Source organism: Erpetoichthys calabaricus, chromosome 7, assembly GCF_900747795.2.
Source record: "Erpetoichthys calabaricus chromosome 7, fErpCal1.3, whole genome shotgun sequence".
Taxonomy (NCBI): Eukaryota; Metazoa; Chordata; class Cladistia; order Polypteriformes; family Polypteridae; genus Erpetoichthys; species Erpetoichthys calabaricus.
Window position 1 is genome coordinate 84,936,676 of NC_041400.2, and position 13,976 is coordinate 84,950,651.

Below are 13,976 nucleotides of genomic sequence, written 5' to 3' on the forward strand. Positions count from 1 at the left end.
ATGTTTCTTAGGTGAAAAAATGCTGTCCTAGTGATCTGATTAATATGCGATTTAAAATTCAGATTACAATCAACGGTTACCCCTAAGCTTTTTACCTCCGATTTGACTTTTAATCCTAATGCATCCAGTTTATTTCTAATAGCCTCATTGTATCCATTATTGCCAATCACTAAGATTTCGGTTTTTTCTTTATTTAATTTGAGAAAGTTACTATTCATCCATTCTGAGATACAAGTTAGACATTGTGTTAGCGAATCAAGAGATTTGGGGTCATCAGGTGCTATTGATAAATACAGCTGTGTGTCATCAGTATAGCTGTGGTAGCTCACGTTGTGCCCTGAGATAATCTGACCTAATGGAAGCATGTAGATGTAGGTGAATGATATTATGATTGAATTTAACATCTTCAGGAATGATTTGTCGATGTATATAGGAATGTTCTAGAATAGATATAGTAGCGTAGGTAGAATATTCATTTTGACAGTATTAATGTTCTCTGCTAATATAATGATGAAGGGTAGACCATCTGTTAACATCTTTTTTGATTTCTTCCAATTCTTCATCAATAATAATTTATTGACTACTATCAAATCTTGTAAGTATGGTGCTATTGTTATCTGAACACACTCCTCTGATCCTGGAGCTTGAATCATTAGGCCCTACACACTCATCTCGTAACTGGTATCTTAACTCACTGTCATTAGCAGATATAAACCTTAAAGATATAAACCTTAAAGAATTAATCTCCATACAAATTGGTTATTTTTTAGAGAGTAACACATTCTCAGAGGTTTCCACATGAACACTTTGGGAAGCATTAAAGACATTTTTAATGGGATGTATTATTTTGTATCTCTCTCAAAAGAATAAATTGGAGGCCAAAAAGGCATTAGAGTTAACGAGTGAGATTTCCAGAATAAATCATGAATATGCCACATCTCCAAATGAGACAGTGGAGATGGTAGAGCAATACAAATATTTAAGAACAATCATTGATAACAAACTAAACTTTGATCTTAACACAGAACAAATTTGTAAAAAGGGGCAGACACAACTTTTCTTTTTTAGGAAATTCAGCTGTTTTAAACTGGACAAGTCCTTTATTGAGTCTATGGTTACATTAGCTCTTACCTGTTGGTTTGCAACCTCAGCAATAAATAAATAAACCATCTTAACAACATTATAAAAATTATTATTTCTCAGCAGACCTCAATCACTGAAATGCATTACAAACAGGTTAGAAAGAAAGACAACTCAATTCTGTCTCAGTTCTTCTCTCTCTCAATTCTGAAGCTATCCTCTTCTCTCTAAATTCCAGTTGTTGTTATCAGGCTGCAGCTTTAGGTTTCCAAAGGTAAAGAGTATTAGGTTCAAGAACTATTATCTCTAGAGTTATAATCATTTAAAATTTTGCAAGGATGCTGCTAAATGTTAAATTCTGTATTAATTTGTATAGTGTTGAAAGAAATTATTTTTCCTTTTATTGATCTTGAGTGTGTGTTTATGCAATAACATTGGTTGTCAAATGTTGTGTCTCTATTTATGTATTCTTGGGGTACCAAGGATGATTTAATGTGATCGTGGGACTCGCTTTGTAAGCAATGTTATAAAAGATATTTGCAAAGGATTACACATCAAGCATAATTTGCATTGTTTCTAGCATCCACAGTCGGCAGGAAAGGTTGAGAGAATGAACTGAACTATTAAATACAAGTTAAACAAAGTTTGTGCAGAGACTTGTTTGAAATAGACAGATGCCCTCCCTCTGGTGCTAATGTCAATTTGGGGTACCCCCAACAAAACAACCAGTTTGTTCCCACAATAACATTCAATTATAATGATAAAACATTGTCAACAACTACTTGATCAATGTTTTATTGTTCCTGCATTTAAAGTAAGTATTTGATTTCCTTAAACATTAGCTATATTAATTCTCAAAAATGTACCTTGTCTTGAATTTCGTCTGTGGTCAAACCATTTAATAGAGCTGTTGGTAGCAACACAGATAGCACAAGTATTAGCTTCAAAAGTTATTAGTTTATGTTGCCAATAAAATGTACAACAATGACCAGAGATACAGTCCTTCTACAAACAACCATGCTCACATCCTCAAAGTCACCCTGTTTCATATGCAGTTATGGTCTATAATATGTTACCACCTTTGTTTTCTACTAAAAACGGTAGTATACACCTTCACAGTAGATGTCAATCCTCCCTTCAGAAGATATAATCACTACTGTCATTAATGCAAGTCACTGGTCACATTTAAATTGCAAGAGTTGTACCCAAGCTTCTTACTGATGTTAAAAATCTTCTGCCACCAGTGGGATCTTTGCTTTGTATTTGGGATTTCCAATTCACAAACTGCACACTCCGCAACTCTTGCATAAGACACTCTATATCTGTAGTGCCCAATTATTACTTTGTTTGGCTATTTTCTGTGTTACATAGGTCCAAGAAGCCATAATATTAATTATGTGTCCTGTATTACCACTAACAGCTGCTAGTTCAAAATATATCTTGTAAAGAAAGCACACAGACACTGCATTCAGGGTTGGGGATCCGTCCCCGTATAGTGTAGCTTGGTCAAGGTTATACAGTGGTTTGACAACTGCAGACATTTACAAGCCACTTTCTGGTGGATAGATGGGTGTATTTATGAAGGACGGCAGAAAGGATGCCGGCAGGAGCGGGGAATCCTGGGATGATGGTGACGTCATCAGGAAGGGACGGTACACGACTGAGGAACACGCAATTAGCCAGGCCGTCTGGATGGAAGGCTGGAGGTGAATTCATGTTACCGGGCTCTTTTGCGGTTCGTCTTTCCTGTGAGAGAAAAGAGATAGTGGTTAGTACACTGTTCCCTTTCCCTGTCTTGCACATCGGGTCCTTTGGCTGCCCTCTAATCGCTTGTGTGTGACAATCTTTATACAAAAGGATTTAGAGATTTTGATCTGAGTGTCTTCTGGAATGACTTGTTTCTCCTTGGAGTCAGTTTGTTTGCAGACCTTTATTACATCCCAGTCTATGAGTTTTGCGCAATATTAGTCAGTATTGTAATACTTCAACTGTAATTGCTGAAATTTATTTATGAATCCCATATTAATATTTCATGAGGTGTTGGGCCTGTTTCATTGGGTATACATGTTACTAACAATAACGCTTATATCTTGGCCAATTTGTTTTTAATAGTCAAAGTGAATTCTGCAGGTGGCACACACAATGTGCAAGTTTCCTCTCATTTTGTTTATTATGTTCAAAATAGATCCTTCGATAAAATGTATCCTTCATAGTTGTATCTAGTTTAGCTGCTGTTGTGACCTCCACTGAATTGAAAAGGACAAGAAAATATTTCGGAATAAAAAATAAAGTCAGTCTTAATATATAAAGTGGTATGCAAAAGTATACAGTCCCCTTGAAAGTCATCATAATTTTCTAAATGACCAAAGATTTGCACATATTTATTTATCCATTCAGTAACCTAACACACTCAAAGTAATGTAAACTGTCATTTATACATTTAAACTCATTTAAGTTTTATTTATTTATTTTTAACTAGTATTCACTATTCAAAGAATTTACTATGGTGACCGAGAAGGGCAAATCAATTTGCACATTAAGACATATATTTACTTAAACATGGTGTTTGTAAACAAATCAATGCACAAAAAGAAACAGAAAGACATGCACTTGAAAGAAGAGCGAGTTAACTACTTTACCAATCATGGAGCTTAAATGAGCCTTTAGTCATGCTCAGTCCATGGAGTAAGCAATTAATTAAACAATTCATCTAGTTTTATACTTTCTTCTAATTACATCACCTTATCTAATAAATCACATCATCTGACTATTAATATGCAGAACGTTATTACTTTATCCAACCAACTAATACTATCAGCAATTTCTGACTCATTTCGATTCTCCCATTATTCTGAACACCGCTTCATTAAGAAGGGTGTTTTTTGGATTGTCCAATTCATAGGAAGGGCAGCTCTCCCATCATTTATCCTAACTTTCTGGAGTGGTGTTTGTTACTCATTTACTTCATTCTAACCTCATTGGAAGCTTCTCTAAGATGAGACAGAGAACTCTTGCACTTTCAGCTTTATGTTACATTTAATTAACCCTTGAGCTGCTTTCAGTCCTTTTCCTTGTGTTTAATAATTCATTCTGTTATGGCTTCAAATATATATACTTATAATAAATTGTAAAAAATCATTATATATTAACAAATTCCATTCCACCCATTTCTATTCCAGAGAAAATACTGATCACTATTGAAGACTCAGACAGAATCTCAACAATATGCAAAACTATCTCAAAGAAGTTTTCCTTCAACAATCCTAGGGTGCTAGGGAAAAGGACAACATCTCAGAAAAGAGGTGGATGTCAGCCGTACATGAATATCCTCTAGCTTCATATGTGCAAAGCATTCAGTCGCTGAACCTATAATATTTTATCGATCACATCTATCTTGTTTAAAATTGTCCAAAAAGTATCCAGGCCAAGATTCAACCTGTGAAAATTTCAATCTAACTCCAGCCTCACGAGGCCACACAAAATTTATGTAATTTTGGACAAAAATCTTTGAATTCCTTTCAGGCAACCTTGGTGTCACAATCACTCCTATCCTGTTAATAACCATATTTGGTGCACTTCCTGATGGACTTAAAGTACAGAAAGACAAATCGATTGTAATTGGCTACACCACACTTCTAGCACATACACTTAACCAGCTTAACTGGAAGAATCCTAACTTACCTTTAATAAGTCAGTGGGTAACTGACATTCCATATTATATGAAATTGGAAAAAATAAAATTCACTCTTTGAGGATTCTGTCTAAAACATTTTTAAAACATGAGAAAAATTCATTTAAAATAAATTAGAATAAGCATTTATTTAGGGTTTTCCCTTTACAAATTTTTTATTTTCCTATGGTCTTGACATTTCTTTCTTTCTCCAGAGCCCTGGGTTGAATATTTGCTTTGTTAGGTTTTGAAGTTATTTGTTGTATAAATTCTGTAGATTTAATTTGTTTGATTATATATTATTTGCTTTCTTGAAATTTTTTTTCCATTGAACTTCTAAAATTGTATTGAAAGAGATTTTTATATATACTTTTGCTGGTTATTCCTAGATATTTAAACTATTTTAATAATTATTAACAAACAGGTATCAAAGCTGGTATGATGTGCTAGAGAGTTAACTGGAAAAACTAAATTTTTATTTAATTTGATTTAAAATACAGAGATTTCATAAAATTCTCCTAACGGGTTTAAGATTAATGGAAGAGATGATTGTAAGTTTGATTTCATTTATACATTGTGACATGCCTGAGTCTCAGTACTTTAGCAAAACCAGCTTTATTCAGCTTGAAACAGGAACAGCATGGTTATTTATTGTAGTGGGATCTACCACTCTCCTATACACAGATACAGCAATCAGGCAGGGTCGTGGCCAGGTTAGTGGCCAAGTAATACTGTTCCCTGCATTTATAATGTTCCTTGCATCACCCACTGACAATGGCGCTTACAGCGTGACCGTGATTGGCTCGGATTTGCTTTTGCAGCAAGTCTGCGGTTGCTCTGGTGATGGATAAGCTTTCTTCCACAGATGCGCCAATCGTGCTTTGGGATGCTCTTCAGCATGTCGTCTCGTTGGGGGTAGTCCCAAAAGAGTTTAGAAACCTTACATCTCTCCTCTCAGCTTTGTCCACATCGGGCTCGGCTATGAGGGAGAGAACGTCAGCTTCTTCCACAGATGCGCCAATCGTGCTTTGGGATGCTCTTCAGCATGTTGTCTCATTGGGGGTAGTCCCAAAAGAGTTTAGAAACCTTACATCTCCCCTCTCAGCTTTGTCCACATCGGGCTCGGCTATGAGGGAGAGAACGTCAGCATAGGAATGTGCAGCCCCGGGATGGTGGCAAACATCAAAAGCAAAAGCCTGCAAACTGATAGACCACCAAATGAGCCGGGCATACGTATCCTTCTGTTAGTACAGCCATTGTAGCGGGGTGTGGTCAGTCACCAGGGTAAACCATCTTCCTCAGAGATAGTAACAGAGGGCTTCCACTGCCCACTTAATCGCTAAGCACTCCTTTTCAATAGTCAAATAATTATTCTCCCTGGGTAGCAGCTTTCTGCTGAGAAACGTGATGGGGTGTTCTTTCCCCTCAAAACATTGTGAGAGCATTGCTCACAAATCAAAAGCACTAGCATCTGTTTGCACAATAAATTCCTTCGAAAAGTCTGGATTGCGCAAAACCGGGAATGATGATAAAGAGGCTTTTAGGTCCGTGAAAGCTCTCTCACAGCCATTGGTCCAGACAACACTGCGATTCTTTCTGCCCTTTGTCAAGTCAGTGAGGGGTGCGGCCTGATTCGCAAAATTAGGAATGAACCACCTGTAATACCCCGCGAGCCAGAGGAAGGCACAAACCTGTCTCTATGTTTCAGGATGGGAATATGCAAGCACATCCCCCACCTTGACCATTTCAAGCTTGAGTAAACCCTTTCTCATGGAATATCCCAGATAGTGGGTTTCCAACATACTCAGCTTGCACTTCGTAGGGTTGGCTGTCAACCCTGTCAGCAGTAAAGTATCAAGCACCACTCGAAGGCAGATGAGATGAGATTCCCAGTTATTACTGAAAATGACCACATGGTCAAGATAGGCACCCGAGTACACAGAATGGGGACGCAGGATCTGGTCCATCATTCGCTGAAAGGTCAGCAGTGCACCATGGAGACCGAAAGGGAGTGCTGTAAATTCAAACAACCTGTCCAGAGTGGTGAACGCAATCTTCTCACAACTATACTCCTAAAAGGGGACCTGCCAATTACCCTTCATGAGATTAAGGGTGGAGATATATAAAGCCTGTTTGAGCTTTTCCAACAGCTCATTCAAACGCGGCATCGGGTATGCATCAAACTTGGAAATTTTATACAAATGCCTAAAATCAATACAGCACCGAACCGTCAGACTTTGAGACAAATACAATTGACCTTCTCCATTCACTTTTACTTGGGCGAATAATGCCTAATTGGAGCATCTGTTGGACTTCCTTGTGTATCACTTTCCTTGTAATAGGAACATTTGCTTGTAGGCGATACCTGAGTGACAATCTTGTGTTCTGCAATTGTCGTCCGGCCATGCATTGCCAAGAAGACGTCCGAGTTCCCCTCGATCAGCGATAGCAATTCCGCTTTCTGGGTATCAGTTAAATCATCCCCAATAGCAACCTCAGTCTGGGGGACTGCTGCGGCTGTGACCAGGACTTGCCACTCGTGCCACTCCTTAAAAAGATTAACATGCAAAATTTGTACTGGTTTCTGCCACCTGGGAATTCTGACTTTATAATTCACTGGAGACATACGCTCTTTTATCACTGCCAGCCCTTGCCATTCTTCCATGAAATTTATGTGGATCAGATGGGATCAACATCAGCATGCAATCCTCCTTCTTAAACTCGCGAGTTTACTTGTCTTGTCATAATTACATTTTCGTGCCTCCTGCTCACACTGCTGATGTTCCACCACAGTAAGAGGACAATCTGGCAATCTGCTCTTGCAGCGAAATGACAACAAACCGCTCCAATCACCACTTTCTGTCCCTTGGGTACACAGTTCATCACTTCATCCAACTCACTCCAAAAATCTTCTTTCTCCTCCATCGCACACCCAACTTGCATATGCATATGCACTAACAACATTCATCATCACACCTCCAATTTCCAGCTTCATAATCATCACTCTGTCTGACACTCTTTTCACCTCCAAAACACTCTTGACATGCTGTACCTTCAGAATAACCCCTACTCCATTTCTGCTCCCATCCACACCATGACAGAACAATTTGAATCCACCTCTGATCCACCTGGCCTTACTCCCCTTCCATTTAGTCTCTTGCACGCACGATATATCAACCTTCCGTCTCTCCATCATATCTGCTAAATCTTCTACCTTCGGTTCCACTCTCTTTACTTTTCTCCTCTCTCTCCTGCCTCTGGACATGTCTCCCCCTTTTTTTTCTCCTTCTTTTTCTTTGGCCAACGGTAGCCCAATTTCTGCCAGCACCCTGCTGGCTAACAGTACTGGTGGCGGTCGTTGTTAACCCGGGGCTCGACCGATCCGGTATGGAAATTTGTATTGTTGTCTGCATACTGATTTGGCAAAATTTTACACTGGATGCCCTTCCTGACATAATCCTCCCCATTCAGCCGGGCTTGGGACCGGCACACAGAAACACACTGGTTTGTGCATCCCCTGCGGCTGGGTTTCAAAAATAAATAAAAACTGTGGCGTGCAGCTGGGTCCCATGCCTAGCCGGGACTCCCCTTCTACATATGTTCCAAGGGAGCAACCATGGGCTTCTCAGTACCTCCCCCGGGATATTTGGTGGCAGCCTCCCTGGCTTACGATGGTGCCTCAATTTCCCGCAGGGCTCCATGGAAGATGGAGTTCTCCATAGCCCAGTTGGGATCTGGGGTGGCCGCCAGGGGGTGCTGCATGGCTCCCTGAGCTGGCATGGACAACTCTGCAGCCCCGCCCGGAAGTGCAATCGGAAACAGGTAATCAAGCATCTGGAGCACTTCTGGGTGGGCTATAAAAGGGGCCAGCAACCACCACTCAGAAGCCAGAGACAGGAGGCGGAGGATGAAGCTAGATGGTAGGAGTGGTGGTGCCAGGAGGAAAGGTTGTGATTTGTGTGCTTACTTGGACTGTGCTGTGCCTGTGAGGTTCACAGGGAAGACGTGCCCCACAGGTGAAGAAAAATAAAGTCTTTTTGTATTTTTACACTTGCCTCAGTGTGAGTTTGTGCCGGGTCAGGCGCAATATAGTGCTTTTATCACACTGGTGTAGTCGGCAGGATTCCGGTCCATCCTTTTGGGCCAGGACCTGTTTAAAAATTTGTGTGGTGATCCGGCACAGCAGCGCGAGACATGTGCCCAACTCAACAGTGCGGAGAACACACACCCGACACAGCTGCAGGACAGCACGCGTGGCCCAGCACAGAGTGTGCGCACCCGAGGTTGCAGTGTGAGGCACGTGCCTGCACAAGCTGCAGGAGGACCCCCAAGAGACCTTGAAGGACACTGTGCTGATGGGGAAGAGACGGTCCGGGCAGACTCAGAGGCCAGCCGCTAGACGCCGCCACGCTGGCCAACACCACGGGACGCAACAGGAGGTAGGTGACATGCCCAGGGAATGTTGTTCTGTTGTCTTGTCTGCCTGCCTTCTAGATGCCGAGGTGCGGGATACCTGTTGCTGGCCAGACAAAGTATGTCCATGGCGTGACAACAGAGTAAGCTCCGGAGAGAGCGAAGCTGACCTGGGTCTTTTCTTCAGCTCCAGACAACAATTGGAGGACGACAGCTGGGACAAGCTCCCCAGTGCGGTGATCCTTGCAGAGGAGCAGGAAAATCTCCTGGTAGCATGTAAGGGGGTGGAAGGTGTGTGTCAATTCCCTGCCGATAAAAGAGCAGAGGCAGGGACAACAAACCTTCACCCCAAACTCGAGGAATACCTGATGGGGCCTGCGGGGAACCCGCATGGCCTCAATGGCTCGCGGTCGGCAGGAGAGGACAAGGGGAGCCTGAGTCCACCGCTGACCTAAAACACTAACTTTCTTGTGCTGCACGGGAGGTGGAGGCCATCCTCCTACCCCTGCAGTCCCTGGCTAAGGTTTTGCAGGTCCTGCAGGAGATGAAGGAGGGACTGGAAAGGAAACTTGGCATGCTATTAGGAGCTGTCACAGAGTGGCTTCAGAGGCGTGGCGCGAAATCCTCAAGCCTGCAGGACACAGCAGTACAGGTGAATGAGGCCTGTACCGGAGATAAAAGGGGAGGGTGGAGTGCAGTGGCGGCAGTCATGATCAGTACTGCTTGCCAGGCCACCCTGCCTCTTACACGAGACGTTGCCGCTATAACCGACAGCATGGCAGGGGAGCGTGCAGGGAGGCAGCTGGTGGATGTCGGCTGCCAAACAACCTTGCCCCGATTGCCAGCACCGGTCTCGCGGCCGTCTAAAGGGGTGCAGATGGTGAGGGGTCTCTCTTCTTCCCATAAAGGGACTCAGACCATCAGTGCACCCCAGAGAAAGAGGAGTGACAAGGAAGAAGAAAACAGGAACTCCTGACAGAGCGCAGCGTAAGCCCGTCTGCTTGAGGGTGCTGGAGGGCTACACTGCAGAGGAGCAGAGACCCCATGAGCCCTCAGCTGAGCAGGCAAAGGGTCAGGGGTTTCCTGTCTGCTTCCTCTCCCACAAGGGTCGAGCTGGAGGGGGTCGGCCTTGCTACAACTGCGGCTGCTGTGGCCACGTCTGGAGTTGTTGTCCAGAGAGGACGTCCGAGTGGCAGGGACGTCGGGGTAGCACCCCCAGACCATTTGCTTATATTTCCACAGGGCAGAGCCGTGGATCCAAGGACGCCAACTCCCTATCCTGGAGAGGACCGGCCCTCACAGGACATGCTGCTGAGCCCCACGGGTCTCATCTGAGAGAGGGGCAATGTGGCGGGACGCCTCTTCTACATATGTTACGGGGGAGCAACCATGGGCTTCTCAGTACCTCCCCCGGGACGCTTAGTAGCAGCCTCCCTGGCTTATGATGGTGCCTCAGTTTCCCACAGGGCTCCATGGGAGATGGAGTTCTCCTTAGACCTGTTGGGATCTGGGGTGTCCTCTTAAAACTGTTTCTCAGAGTATTTATTTGAAAGTAGCACCTGAAGAAATCTCTGCCTTAAAGAATTCACCTTCAAGTTTAAAGAAGCATGTTGAAGTAAACATTTTTTCCTCTTCTTAAGATATTTTGGAGCCCATGAATTACAAAAAGCAGTATCTTTTTAATCTTGGGCAAACAATATTTTTGGGCACAAGTAAAATGTTGAGGCTACAATTTATATATTGTCTGAAAAATATCCTTTTGTTGTATGCACAATATACTGCGATGGATTCTTATGAGCTCAGTTACTTAAATGCTAGTGTGAGCCTGGCTATAAAAACTGCTCATTTACTAGATGAGATTGATTTGGGATTCAAGTGAGATCTAGAGGCTGGCAAGGGGTAATGGGAGAAGTGATGCCAACATCTGGCTTTCCCTTGTTATATGAGAGCTAATTAAAGGGGTTTCAACCTTTCTTCAAGCAGAGATGAGTATTTTTGTTGCTACCTTATGGAATGTGAGTTCAAGGAAATCTAACAGAAAATGGCTCTATTGACCAGAATCTACTAGAGCCACAATGACTGAGGAATGTATAGGTATATTATTAAGAGAATTTTCTAGTTTTGTGTTCATGGGTGAACTCTGAGTACAATTTATTTTTGTCTTGGTAAATTATTGGATAATTACTACACATTATTCTGTCTTACACTGAACTGTAAATTGTGTAACTCTTCGTTTCTCTGAACTGTCCTTTTTATTAGTCCTTTATGTGATTCAGGATAAAGAATTTAAAAATGTAACAGAATTGACCAATATCCAGAGCATTCTTCAGTAGAACACTGGCTCTCAAATTTGTAATTGTCACTTTATTATTAGTATTGTTGTACTGAAGTTGAATTACTGTAGTGTAATATTGATGGAAGTGAATTTAATGCTTATACAGTATGTGGGAAAATTATTCTGTTAGAAAGTTATTGTGTACAATTTAAATGGTCTGTAAGAGTGCATTTAAAATATGAATACATATTATGAAACAACCATCTGGTATACATATGGTTATGAGGTGTTATGAGAAGAATAAACCAACAGTGGAAAGCTGATCACCGATGGATGATGAAAACATAAACACAAGGGTCTCCCAGTGAACCAACTAAACACAGAAGGCACTGCAAACACAATAATAAAGGTGAACTCAGCACTTAAAATTAATTCAATTTTTTCTCTGCCCATACATGTTTATACTGTATGTTGTGTGTCCTGCAGTACAAAATTGCATAGTTAAATTAGAGTTGGTCAGAAACATATGTTCTTAGGAGAATTGCATTATGAATGTGATATCAATTAGGCAACACAAAAATTGGGTTAGCTCTGTTTGTTTAAACAATTCAGTCATTTCTGATTTGGCTTCAGTCTCTCAGGTCCCACTGTAGTCCATGCATGATCAAAATCAGCAACACCAATTCAGATCCAAATTCAATCCAAATTTAGTCCCTCAGTAGCCAGGTCACCAATTCGGTCTTAGAAAAGATTCTTAGCCCACAGCAGCATGTCTGTTGAGGCTGAGAACAATAAAGTGCTCATAATTGGCAACTCCATAGTGCAGAATGTTAGAATTTCAATCTGTGTTAATCTAGCAGTTAAAGCTACGTGCCTCCCTAGGGTCAAAGATATCTGACATAGAGGCTAAATTCTGTCTAACAATGAGGTGTCTGCACTAATGATATACATTTGCAGCATCTGACATCTTAAAGAGGACCTTCATATCTTTTTGCACTAAAGCTAAAAGACTATGTTGAAATTTAATTGTGTCTGGCCTCTTACTAAGATTATATAGAGGGGATGTGATTCATAGCAGATTGCTTTACCTTCACTGCTGGCTGGAAACTTGGTGTGCAAATAAAAGATTAGCCTTTGTGGACAATTTGGTTGACTGTTTGGGAAAGGCCTGGATTTTTTTAAGAACTGGTGGGGATTTTTTGTTTTATCACAAATTATAGCAGCAAAACTGCCTGGATCACTTATCAGAGCATAATCCAGGCCTCAACCTTGTGATCTTAAATCACAGGCTGTTATTTACCTCACCTGTTACTATCCTTTTGCTGGTAACTTGAATACTTATGGGAAATTTTATAAATTTAATATTGCAAAATCTAAATCAAAATTGTATTACATTAAGTACAAAATGTGATTTGTGCCTTATCACTGGAACCTGGCATTGTCCTGTAAATTGGATACTATTCCCTTAGCTGATGCATTATGAAATGGTTGTACATTCCTTCAAAAATCAAGAGATACTGGTTGAAGAGTAGGACTTTGGATCAATTTATGTGATGAACAATAAACTGCCTCTAAACATTTAGGTGAATTTACATTTTTGAGTTACTTGTATTAGATATTAAAACAGATTCCAGCACAATTGTCATCCTAGTCTACAGGCTACTAGGGCCGTATTCAATCTCCTTGACTGAATTTAGCAGCTTTTTATCTGATTTAGCCATAAATTGCAATCATGTAGTGTTACTGGGGGAATTTTAATAAACACATTGATGTGGAAACAAATACCATCATCAAATATTTTACTTTTTTGTTAAACACAGTAGAGTTTTGCCGTATTGTCAATGGCCTGACTCATAATCATAACTACACATTAGATCTAATTATTACTTACAGAGCTGAGATTCAAAATTTTAATATTTCACCTTTAAATGAAGTTATTTCTCATCACTGCTCAATTACATGTAACTTGATTCTACCCTTACCAGTATACTCTCTGATTAAAACAAGGACAGTGTGACATCTAGATATAACTCTGCATTAAACTGTGTAGATATTTTGAAAAACTTGAGGATAATTGAATTTGGATCTGGCAAGAACAAATTATAATGTGCTCCTATCAAAACAAAAGTGATTAAAGTATATAGAATCTCACCTGGGTTTAATGAGAATACTCAAGCTCTGAAATTAGAATGTCAAAAACTGGAGAGCAGACAGAAAGCAACAAAGCTGCAGGTCTTCCAAACTGCATCAACAAAGAGTGTTAAAAAACATAAAAGCTCTATTTATAACTCCCTCAGATTACTATTCTAGATAACAACATTAATAATCCTCATGAATTTATCAGAACAGTGGCTAATTTACCAAATGGTAATCTGGGCTTCAATGCAAAATACCTATAGATAGCAGTGCAGACTTTATGAACTTCTTTAATGAGAAAATTAACAATATAAGATCCTAGATTTCAGCGTAACATTGTAAACTTAAGAGTTGGTCTTGTCCGTTACAGGAGATGGATGTCTGAAGCGGAGCTCCGTTAGC